At 53.7% G+C, this 12,572-nt stretch overlaps 1 protein-coding gene across 2 annotated transcripts in view; it reads right to left on the bottom strand.

The window, feature by feature from the left end:
• Window positions 1-12,572, bottom strand: part of EML1 (EMAP like 1) — a 197,335-nt gene that overhangs the window by 170,146 nt on the left and 14,617 nt on the right. The gene's annotated exons all lie outside the window — the stretch shown is intronic.

The following is a 12,572-nucleotide window of genomic DNA, read 5'->3' as shown; positions in this document are numbered from 1 at the left end:
GAACCTCCGTCCACAGTCCTTCAGGCACCCTGTCTATCAGATCTAATCCCTTGAACCTGTTTGTCACTTCCACTGTGTAATCATTAGGGACTTGATTTCAGTTATACCTGAACGGCCTAGTGGTTTTCCCTACTTTCTTCAATTTAAGTCTGAATTTTGCAATAAGGATTTTGCAATCTGCCATCTTGATTACATACATAATAACACAAAGTTTATGGAAAAAAGCAAACTTAAAAATTATCTGGGGCACAGGGGTCATATTGTGCCTCTTTTAGAGACGAAGATGCTGAAGATCAAGGTCATGACCTGGTGCTGAGTTCACCGTCACAGTCAATGCCCGTGAAGCCCCTTTCCTGACCCATCCCCACATCTGTCCAGTAAGCGCCTTATCTCTACCTCGTGTTTCTCTAGTTGGTCACCAGTTTCCGTTCACGCTCCTCTTCAGGGTGGATTTTATTGCCCTCAAATTTCATGTTAAGTCTGCCCTCAATTCTAGCCCAGGTGCGATCACTGTGAATACTCATTCTGTGATCTCCCAGGCCGCCTCCTGGCCCTGGGCTCAGTATTGTCTACGGATTTGATAAGCTTGCCTTCCACATGTCCTTCCAGACCCTCCTACAAACGCTAGGGATCTTACTCTATCTGGGGAGGGGCGCCAGGTCCCACACATCCAGTGAGAACTCTGGCCAGAGTGCCGTGGGCTCAGCGTCCCACGCTGGTCAGTGTCTGACACCCACCCCATGCCTCTGCCAGCCTGCCTTCTCCCAAATTATCTGCCAGCGTGCTATCTGGTAAGCAGTCCTCCATTGACAAATATTGACCCAGCACCTCCTATGGGAAGGCCCTGTGCAGGCGATGGTAGGGATAGAGAGCTGGACTGAATTTGGCTTCTAGGGAACTCACAGGAGCAAAATGATTGACTTTGAACTCTGGAGCCAGACACAGTGTTAGTCATTCAGTCGTGTCCTGCATTGCAGGCAGATTCTTTAGCATCTGAGCCATCAAGGAAGCCCCCAGCCTGCACTCAAATCCTGCCCCTCAAAAGTTGGGTGACTCTGCCTAAGTTACTCAGCCTCTCTGAGCCTCAGTTTCCTCATCTGTTAGTAATAGAGCCTCCAAGTGGTGTGATGAGGATTAAGTGGGTTAGCGATTGCAGAGCTCTTCCAGGAGAAAAAAGTCCTCATAAGCTTTGTCTGGCATCGCTTGTGATTCCTTGTGTCTCCTTTTCCTGCTCGCCCCAGGGTCAAGCCTTGGTTGTTTCTGTGGCCCTCAGGCAGTGAAGACTGAGACTCACACCCAAGGCCCCTGGGTTAGATGTGTTTGAATCCCAGCTCTGTACTTACTGGCTGAGCAAGACACTGTCTGCACAGCCTGCTCCACACGGGGACCAACGGCCCAGGATTGGTGCTTGCTCGGTGAGGCCAAGGTTCACATGGGCGGCTGTCAGTGTGTGTTTGGGAGCTGAGTGGGTGCGGATCCCGTCTTCAAGGTCTTTACCAGGGGGCCGGGGAGAGAAGCCTGCTTCGTGCTGCAGGGGGCTAGCAGGAGTGAAGGAGGGACAGTGGATAGAGGGTCGTCCACTAGCAACACAACGTAAGGAGTAAATTAACGAAAGGCTCCAAGTAATTTCCTCTGAACAGTGACATTTAAAATCCTGCACTGTAATGCCCGACATAATGGACTGATTTCACACATGACGTTCTGCGGTCATTAGAAGCGGTGATTGTGGACACAACATAGCAAAGTGGGAAACTCAGCACAGTGCTGAGGGGAAGGGCCAGGAGATGCCATTCCAGGGGCCGCTTGACTGGCAGCCCTGCTCAGAGTGGGAGGGCCACGTGGCAGGCGGTGCTGGGCTTCCAAATAAAGGGACTAGAGTGGATTCCATGTTCTTCTTTTTTTTTTCTTCATTTAATGAATTTTCTCTGTAGAGGCTTTATTTCTTTTCTTTTTTTTTAAGTTTATTTTTATTAGAGGATAATTGTTTCACAATGTTGTGTTGGTTTCTGCCGTACAACAGGGTGAATCAGCCATAAGTCTACATATATCTCCTCCTTCCTGAACCTTCCCGCCCCCACCACCACCCCATCCCACCCCTCTAGGTTGTCACGGAGCACCGGCTTGAGCTCCCTGTGTTATACACAGCTTCCCATGAGCTCTCTATTTTGCACATGGTAATGTATGTTTCAGGGCAGCTCTCTCAGTCCGTCCCATCCTCCCCTTCCCCTCTGTGCCCACAAGCCGATTCTCCATGTCTGTGTCCTATTCCTGCCCTGTGCATAGGTTCATCGGTACTTGGTTTCATTCCTTATACACATTTGGAAGGTGACTTTTTGAAAAACTGGAGTGGTTTAAGCCCAGCCCCTTAGCTCCTGGTCCATGAACGATGATAGTGCTTTTGAGGGGTTGGCCCTGGCCCTGCAGCCCATGAAGACGGCTGAGGCTCCGCTGGCCTGGAAGCAGTGACCGAGTGTGGGCGGGCATTCTCCAGACCTGCAGTGCCCACTCCCAGCTGCAGCCCAGGACAGACCCTTCCCTCTTTGTCCAAGGCCTGGACCGTACGATGTGCTCCAGGTTCCTGCCCAGGCTGCTGGGAGGCTCAAATGAATGGAAGGTGAAGTGGTCACACGTGGTGGCCATGCTGTAGGATAGGGGCTGGCAGTCACAGAATGATCGCTCAGAGGAGAAACCTCCTGACCCAGACATGCAAGGCCAGCAGAGCTGTAGCTGGCGAGGAGCCGCTGAACCATCCGAGAACCATGTGCTCAGTGAGGGCAGGAAGTGGGCACATCTGGCAGCAGCTGAGCAGGAGGAGGGAAGGTCCCCTAGGGAGAAGCGACCCCCAGCCAAGCGGGCCCGGCGGAGCACACCTCAAACCCCAACCCTGACGGCGTGTGTGCCCATCTTGTGCACCGCATTGCCTTGGGAGGCCGAGATGGGCTCTGAGGGTGACGGCCTGCACTGGGGGAAGCAGAGCTCCTTTCCCCCTTCCTCCTGCTGGGGAAACCTGGGCCCACCCTGAGTCCTGGCCCAGTGCTTATTGCATGAAGCTGGTTCCACCTGCCCTGAGCTCGCTCCGACCTGGAGGAGCGTGAATGCTTTAAATGACAGGTAAATTACACATCCGGGCGTCAGCTTCTCAGCTGCTGGGGCCCCGGAAAAGTCCAAGTTCAAAATCCAAGATGGATGGGCCTGAAGCAAGTCTCCCAGGCGAGCGCAGGCCTGCTCTGACCCCGACGGCCCCTCTAGACCTGCCAACCTTGCCGTCAGAGAAGCAATAGGCAGGACTCCAGACTCTGTGAAAATCAAGGAGTTGTGTTTTGACGGAGCTAGAGAGGCGTTCTGCAAGCTCATTGTGATGGGGAGGGAGGGAGGCGGAATCTGTGCTTTACAAGAAGTCCTCAGGACTAAGGCAGGACTGAGCCAGTCCCGGCCTCCTTGGCCTCCGTAGGAAACCTCCGTATCAAATGCATAATTTATGAGGACGAGCCTTTGCATATTCATGAGCTCGCTGCCTTCCAAGGCCAGTGGCTGTCTGTGAAAAATCCTCCCGTAATGAATTATTGCATGAAAGAGCTGTGGAAGCCGAGGCCAGGCCCCCAGTCCTCAAAATTACTACAGTCACTAAAGCTTGCTTTGAAGAAAATGCTTCCAACTGTGCCTGCCTTTGGTCAAATGAGGGGAGGGGGGCATCCCAAGAGGCGCTGGTGGTAAAGAACCCTCTTGCCAATGCAGGAGACGTAAGAGACGCGGGTTCAATTTCTGTGTTGGGAAGATCCCTGGAGGAGGGTACGGCAACACAGTCCAGTATTCTTGCCAGGAGAATCCCACGGACAGAGGAGTCTGACGGGCTGCAGTCCATAAGGTGACACAGAGTTGGACCCGACTGAAGAGACTTAGCTCGCACGCACCACCTTAATGAATTGCCCCTTCTGTGCCACAGTTCAGGAAGGACAAACAAGAAGTTTGCAACCACATGCTCTCTGTCCCTCTGCAGCAGAGGACATCCACAGCCTAAACCAATGCACAAACGAAGGGGGCGGGGTGCAGAGAAGGGAGGCTGCACCACAGGGAACGCCTAAGCCCCCAGACCGCATGCAGCAGGGTGCACCAGCAGCATTTCAGGGAACCTGAGGCAGGTCTCCATCCCCAGAGCAGCCCGGCATACCCAGCAGGTGGGACCCGAGACCACGCCTTCCCAAGCCTCTGATTACAGACTAGCAAGAGCCTGAAATGCCCTCTGGCCAGTTACCATCCTTTCCCGGCCTCCATCCTTCCCATCTGTTGACTGCGGAGGCTAATCCCTCCTTCCATTGACTCTGAAACACACTTTTCAGATGTGAGCACCTTGGAGATAGAAGCGTGCCCTGCCATCAATGTCTTGACTGGGGTCAGCGTTTGAATGGCAGTGTTTCCTCTTTCTTAGTGGTCTGGAAGATACAGTGTGTGTTATCATCAGTAGCGCCAGTGGTAAAGAACCCACCTGCCAATGCAGGAGACACAAGAGATGCAGGTTCAACCCCCAGGTCGCAATGATACCTGGAGAAGGAAATGACAATCCACTCTAGTATTCTTGCCTGGAGAATCCCACGGACAGAGGAGCCTGGAGAGCTACAGTCTACAGGGCCGAAAAGAGGCAGACACGACTGAAGCGACCTAGCATGCACACGATTAGTGCATCCTAGGTGCTGACGGCGCTGATTTCCATCCTAAAGGAAATCAGTCCTGGGTGTTCATTGGAAGGTCTGATGTTGAAGCTGAAACTCCAATCCTTTGGTCACCTGATGCGAAGAACTGACTCATTTGAAAAGACCCTGATGCTGGGAAAGATTGAAGGCAGGAGGAGAAGGGGACAACAGAGGATGATATGGTTGGATGGCATCACTGACTCAATGGACATGAGTTTGAGTAAACTCAGGAAGTTGGTGATGGACAGGGAGGCCTGGTATGCTGCAGTCCGTGGGGTCGCAAAGAGTCAGACACAACTGAGCAGCTGAACTGAACTGAACTGAACTGAGGCGCTGATGAAATACAGCAGTAAGCTACCATTTACTAAGCACCTACTGTATGCCAAGCACCAGGCCCATCACAGGGGCTGGCACATAGTAGGCGCTCAATAAACACGAGTTTCCACCCTTCTCAGTCCTAGGAAGACAGGGCAGCCCTGCCATTGCAATTTGTCTGGTTGAAAATCTGTTCATGAAACTCCTGTAAGTTCACGTTGTATTCAGGGGGCTTCGTGGCCTTTGAAGCTTTAATTAAGCACCAGTTGAATTTAGATTTGGGGTGGGAGAGCTGAAAAGTTTTCCCAAACTAGTCACGACCCAATTAGAATGTTACTCACGAACCCCAAGGCAGTGATCCATTTTGTATTCTGGCTGGCATTGCTTGCTTACTAGCACCTCACATGTGACTCAACTTTGATTTTGCTATTAAACATTAACCAGCACACTTCCTCATCCCAATAAAAGTCATTTTGGAAGCCTCCCTGCAGCTGAGCATGTGCACCCACAAGTGTATATTCATATGTGCCCTGGAGTGAGTTCACCCCAGAGGGCCCCGGGGTGTACCACATAGAGCCTGCCGGGCCGGCTTTGTTGACACATGACCCAGGGCCCTGTGCTCGCTTTAATCTTCTGCTTGAAATTCTTAATAATGCTTGAACAGGGACACACGCGTTAATTCTGCACCAGGCCCGGCGAATTGGGTAACCAGCCTGGGTGTACATGTGCGTGTCTGCACGTCTGTGTGGGCGTGAGTCCACACAGATGGGGTGCAGGCCTGTGCGAGGACGTGTGCAGTTGGGGGCCTGGGAAAGTGGACGCGAGGTGGCCACCGCGTGCCAGAGGGGGCCGGAGAGCACGGCCCACAGCCCATGTGGAAGCTTCAAATGCAGATTCCAGGGCCCTGAGCGTGGCTCAGGAATGCAGGACTTCAGCGAGGCCCTCCCTCGAGGTGACTACAGACAGTTTGAGAACCACCAGCCGTAGGTCTGAGGCACTGAGAGTCAAGGCCCTGACCCAGCAGCATTCTTTAAGGATGTGTTTAGAACCTCCTGTAGCTCAAAACCATCTCACCATCCACTTCATCATCTGAGTTCAGGTTCCCAAAGGATCAGCAGCCCACCAGAAATGCCAAGGAGCCTGGAGGACGCTCATCGCGGGGAACTCCGCCCAGAGCCTCCCTCAGCGTCCTGGGCTCCGAGCCAGGTGGTGACTCACGCCCGAGCAGGACAGAGTGGCCTTGACCACCAGCCCTCCCCACCCACGCCCCTGCGTCGGCAGGGTGCGGCCACAGCTGCCCCTGCTGTGACTTGGATTTATCAGCGTGGGTCCTGGAGTGGGCCCTGTTCGCCGGTGCCTGTCCTTGCCCATGTTCCTGGCCTGACCCCTCCACACACTGAGACTCCCCCTAAAGCACAGGTGATTGGCATTGGCCAATGGAAGCTCGTGCCATCAGAGATGCCATCTCGAGAAGCCCAGGGAAGGTCCTCATTGTACCCGCCTGGGGCCCAGCTGGCACCTGGTGGCCCCAGCAGAATAACTCCATGCCCAGGCTCCAACTCACTGAAAACCATCCCAGGTCAAGACGCTGCCCGCTTGCTGAGCTTGTCAAGGCTGGGAGAGAGGCTGCAGGGTAGCAGGCTGCTGCTGCCCCGGGCACCCCCATGAGCTCGCCAAGCTGCAGTTCCGTCCCCTGTGAAACAGCACATCCCTGAGCCGGCCTGGACCCTGGGCCTGGCTCCTGCCCCACCTCCCTCAGGCCACACCTTCTCCAGGCAGCCCCTGCACCTCTCAGAACCGCAGAAGCACCTTAGTTTCCCATTCCTGCCCCATGGGGGTGAGGGATGGAGTTCCCCTGGTGCAGGTCCTCAAGCTTTGAGAGGCGGACCAGGAGGGGCCCTCCATTTCCCAGGAGGGAAGTGGCCCCAAGATGGGGAGGAGGCTGACCCAGCACCACACCCCCAGCCTGAAGCCGTGACAGAACATTTTCCGCTGCCCCCGCCCCATTAAATGCTTTCTTCCATAGTCGCCACTGCCAAACACCTACGGTGTGCCAGGCACTCAGCAGGCTTGCTTCTGGAGCCTCTGAGATGATCATAGAGGTAGGCAGGGATATCACAGACGAGGCAATGAGGGCTCAGAGAGGTTAGGCGTCTTGCCCGAGGACACACAGCTTGTGAGACCCGAGATTGAAAACCCGGGCCTTCGCAGTGACGCCTGGCTTCTCTAAGCAGCGTCAGCCCAGCCCCAAGCTCCCCTGGGCCTCTGGGGCTCCCACACCACCCGAGGCTGTGTAGCTCCCATGGGTCCTCCCTCGGCTCCCTGACACAGCCCAGGTGGCGGGGAGCCCAGGCCAGCTCTTCTATTATTCACACCTCGCTCTGTTTGCCAGCAGGGACCTGGCCCAGAGGTCCCCGCTTTGCCAGGAAAGATAAGGCGTGGACACCTGACTCGTCCTCCTCTGCGCTCCGTCTCCATTTCCCCGAAGAACACGACAGCCTGTTGTTCCTGGCTGAGCGTAGGAGGCAGGACCTCCCTCTCCTGAAAGGCAGACCAGCCGTCAGCAGGATTACAGGGCTAGAGTTACGGCTTTTCCTGGGGGCCACCTGTTCTCTCCTGTAACCCTGCATCGGCACAAGGGGAGGGTGCCTGCCCACCATGGGGGCTCGAGCGGGGCTGCCTTGGCTGCCAGGAACCTGGCTTCACGCGAAGCCCGTGAAGCCCATGCAGCTCTTTTCAAGGTCGGTGCTTCGAGTCCCGTATTAGAGGTGAAGAACCCGAGTCTTGCTCAGACCACACAGCTGGTGGATGGCTTTGCTGGGGCTCCCTGCCCCATGCTGGGTGCCAGGCTGACTCATTTTGTCCTCCAAACAAGACTCGGAAGAAATGAACTCATGTATGAGTGAGCCTTGTCCACCCACACTTCTGGGTCTAACTTGATACTTGCATCAAGCAGAAATTGGCAAGAGAATAAAAATTCCAGGCCACCAATGGGAGCCCCTGAGGGTCGGCCTGCAGCTGGCCTGGGAGTGAATCAGAGCCCCGGCCAGGGGTCTGTTGGAGCTCCTGGCTCAATGGACGCCTGCAGTCTCTAAGTGTCGTGAGTATCAACAGCGGGGGAGCAGGAGTGGAGAGGTGGCCTTCCAGGCTAGGAGATGGGTCCCTCCCAGCTCCGACAGACCCCATCAAACTGATGCCACTGCTGCCCATGCCGAATCAAGGCGATGTCGCAAGAAGTGGCTTCATATTGGGACAAATTATTATCTTCAGAAGATCAACAGGCACTCCAGGGACACCTGGACATGAACAGAACATGGCAATGTCTTGTGTTTCCCAACCCAAGTGGTGAGAGTCTTTAATATCACCCACTGTAGCTCCACCTGTTTTACACATCAGAAAACTGAGGACCAGAGAGGGGAAGGGATTTATCCATGAGCCCCCAGGACTGAGGAAGGTCTCAAATGAGGGGGGCATTGGTTGGAAAGCTCTCCGGCTATGCATCCCAGCAGCCCTGAAGTTGAACCCTCATGCCTCCCTGGACTAGCCGTGTGATGATCCACATACTCTGAGTCTCAGTTTTCTTGTCCATAAAATGGAAGTGATAATAACACCTAGCTAGCAGGGTTGTAAGGCTGGCTTAATAGCTCAGTGGTTAAGAACCCATCTGCCAATGCAGGAGTCTCGTGGGTTCAATCCCTGGGTCAGGAAGATCCCCTGGAAAAGGAAATGGCTACCTACTCCAGTATTCTTGCCTGCAGAATCCCAAGGACAGAGGAACTTGGCGGGCTACATTCCCTGGGGTTGCAAGAGTCGGACATGACTTAGCGACTACACAACAACAACCACAGCGTTGCAGAGAAAAGATAACAGAGTTAGAGGCCTCGCAGACAGCTGTCACCCCTAAATGCTTCATAAGGGCTGTTGGAGGAACAAGAAGCATCAGCAGCATCAGAGAAATAACAGGACAGTTTGTTGGCGGAAAACAACAAAATTCTGTAAGGCAACATCCTTCAGTTAGAAAAAAAGAAAAGACAGTTTGTTGAGCTGTGCCAGGTGCTGGGCATAAAGAGGACTTGCACATAACCACTGCCCTCAAGATGAGAAGCATGGAGCGATGCAGGCACCCAGAGGAGGCCCCTCCTGCCGGAGAAGGAGCGGGTGGGAGGGAAGAAGGGCGCGCCTGGGAATGATAAGGCATTCCAGGAAGAGGGACCATCGCGGGCCAGGACCGGGAGGAGAGAAAGGGCGTGGCATGTGTGGCGAGTTCCATCTGCTTGGCGGCACTTGGGATGCAAGGGGGTGGGGTGCTGGCAGTCCTGGGCAGGGGCCCTGGGGGGCTGGCAGTGTCAGGCCGCCAGCGAGGGTCAGTGTGTGCCTGGCCAAACGGCTCAGACTCAACTCCAACGGGGAATTCTCCCTGAAGGGGTTCACTTGCTGATGGGGCCCCAGCCCCCTGGGCTGAGACAACAGGTGGCCCTTTGGAAAGGGCAGGGAGGGGTGGGGCGATAGCATGCGGGACAAGCACTCACCAGGCAGGACCCCCCACCCCCAGCACAGGCGGGACTCACTGTGCCACCTTCCTGGCCTCCTCTTCACGGTCATCCCAAGATGAGCCCCGAGTTACAGATGGGGAAACTGAGGCTCGGCCAGGGCCGGCACTGGGCAGGGAGTCACAGCGGGGCTACCTCCCACCCAGGCCTTGCTCTTCCCCACAACGCTGCCCTTCAGCTTCCTGGAGTATTTCTTCCATTATTCATACTGAACTGTATGGGTTTATTTCCTAACTCAAGCTTCACTACTTTAAAAAAAACTGCTGTTTCAAAATGTGCATTTTTTAGTCAACGATCTCTCTTGGTAAATGTCACATTGCTCTTGAAAACATGTGGGTTATTTTCAAATATCTTTTGATATTCATTTCTAACATAATTCGGCAGAGATACGAGAACAGACTCTGTATGACTTCCATATCTTTAGACCATAAAATTTTTTGCACCTTGTTTTATGTCCCTGGATATGTCCCAGTGTCTCCTGGCTTTACAGTCTATGGGAACTTGAATACACTTTGTGTTCTACTGTTGTGTGAGGATTATATAAATCTTCATTATGTTGAATTGGTTCATGGTGCTTTTCAGTTCTGCTATATCCTTCTACTTTTCTGTATATTCATTCTACTAATTTTTGAGTGCTTGATATTGAAACTCCAACTAAACATCTTAATTTATCTATTTAAAAAAAGAGCTGTAGTATATAGTAGGGCTATATGTAACTTTGTTTTGTATTTTGGAAGTCTCCTGTAAATGTGTTATCACACTTTTAAAAAATAAAATAGTGTGCATTTTTAATACAAATTTTAAAAAGGTAGCAGCTGATTCTTCCTGGAGTCAGCCCCCCTGCGCATCGCCTCCCACCAGCCCCATTTTCACAGAGTCATAAATCACTTTCTTAAAGGGGGCCCAAGGGGGGATAATTGCCCTTGACAAACTGCGGTTCATCAGCCAGAAGGGTTTGGGCTCTGGAGGCCCAGAGAGGCAGCAAGGAATCACTAGACCCTGAAGCAGGCACTGCTCCCCTGGGACAATGTTCCCCTCCCAGCCTGGACCGGTGGGACCAGGACCCTCTCTGCTGTTGCAAGCCTGACCTTTGAGACCCTCACCCTCACCCTCTCAGGCTCCAACCACAGGGCTCAGGGATGTGCTGGGGGAACATCTAGACCAGCTGGGTCCTCAATTCTGTGAGCCTGGGAGGTGCAGGGTGGTCATCGCATGAGATAGTCCTGGGGGTACTCTGGTTGTTGATAAGGAGCCCTACTGGGGTTCTGTGTGTGTGTGTTAGTCAGTCGTGTCTGACTCTTTACTACCCTATGGACTGTAGCCCACCAGGCTCCTCTGTCCATGGAATTCTCCAGGCGAGAATACTGGAGTGGGTTGCCATTCCCTTCTCCAGGAGGGGATCTTCCCAAACCAGGGATCAAACCCGGGTCTCCGGCACTGCAGGAAGCTTCTTTACCATCTGAGCCACCTGGGAAGCCCCTAGGTGGGCTTGAAGAATTACCCGCTGTTGATCTAAAATTCACATTGAAGGGGACACGTGAGTTCTATCCGGTAGCCCCGGTGTTGGTCACGGGAGTCACAAGGGAGTGCCTGCACATGTCCGCACCGTGTGCGTGTCGCTGGGGAGTCCAGGGACAAGGACTTGGAACTTGGAGTGTCTTTCTGGGCACAGAAGCAGAAATGCGTCTCCCGGGGCTCGCTGCCTGTGCTGTCTCTAGGCAGAGGGCTCGGAGCTCCCAGAGCGTTTGAGCTAAGAGCCAGTTGACGGCATTTTAAACCCCAGCCACTTACCGGCTCCATCAGCAGTGCCTCAGGAGCAGCTCCATCTGGGACACGGTGATTAACGACTCCAGCCTAGGCTGGCAGAAGGCCTTGGCTTTGACACCTCTCATCTTCTGATGCTCGGAATCACTGGAAATTAACATCTCCACCTGCTGTCGCTTGCTTGTAAAACCCGAGTGAGGTCCCGCCACTCCTCTGCTCTCAACCCTTTCACGGCTCCCATCTCACTAAGGGTCAAAGCCAAGGACCCCCCTTGGACTGCAGAAAGGTCCTCCACCACCTTCCTGTCCTGCCCCCCAGGCTCATCTCCCCCCATGCCCTTTTCACTCTGCCCAAAGCGCCCTCGCTGATGTTCTTTGTAAAGATCAGGCATCCCCACCCCGGGGCCTTTGCCCCTGTGGTTTCTTCTGCCGGGAACTCCCTTCCTTCGGATATTTCTAGGTTCACCCTTCAAGGCCCCCAGGTTCTTCTCAATTGTCACCTTCTTAGAAAGACCTTTCTGACCTCACTCTCTGCAGTGAGAGAGTGCTCTCTCTCTGGCCTGAGTTACTGCCCTCCAGCTTTATCACCCTGGTCACCACTGTACATCCTTTGGCTGTTTATTCTGTTCATTGTCTGTACACAGCAGTGTCAGTCCTGGGAGGGCAGGGACCACACATGCTTTATAGCTGATCAACCAATGTTTGTCGAATGACTGATTGACCAAATGCTGCTGCCGCCTCTGCTTCTGTGCTGGGTCACCCAGGACCTTCCATACAGCAGGCCTTGATTCAAGGACTCACTTTGTAATAGGAAGACCCCCATGTGAGGCTATCTCCAGCACCCTAGGGCCTCATCCCCAAGCCTGGATGGTAATGCTTTCTTGACCCCCCACTAGCCCTCTGATCTGGAGGACCCTTCCTTCTCTTACCACCTCCCACTTGTCCCTTAAGACCCAGCTCAGGATCACCTCCTCCAGGAAGTCTTCCCTGACTATCCCTCATAACTTGGAGTCACAGCAGGTGGGTCTCTGGGCTCTCACAGTCTTTCTCAGTTGTCTCCCTGCCCAGCTATGACAGACAGCCCTCTGTGTCCCAGGACCCAACAGTGGCCTGACTGACCGCTGGTGCCCAGGACACGACTGGCAGCTAAGTAAACAATGGCTTACATACTTTCTTTTTCTTTTCTTTTAAAATTCTTCTTCATAGAGCCTGGTGTTTTACTGGAAGGTCTTTACAGACACTGGCTCCAGATTGGT

This window comes from Bubalus kerabau, chromosome 19 (genome assembly GCF_029407905.1).
Source record: "Bubalus kerabau isolate K-KA32 ecotype Philippines breed swamp buffalo chromosome 19, PCC_UOA_SB_1v2, whole genome shotgun sequence".
Classification (NCBI taxonomy): domain Eukaryota; kingdom Metazoa; phylum Chordata; class Mammalia; order Artiodactyla; family Bovidae; genus Bubalus; species Bubalus kerabau.
Note: the sequence above shows the minus strand (reverse complement) of the source record. Positions and strands in the feature narration are given on the sequence as shown.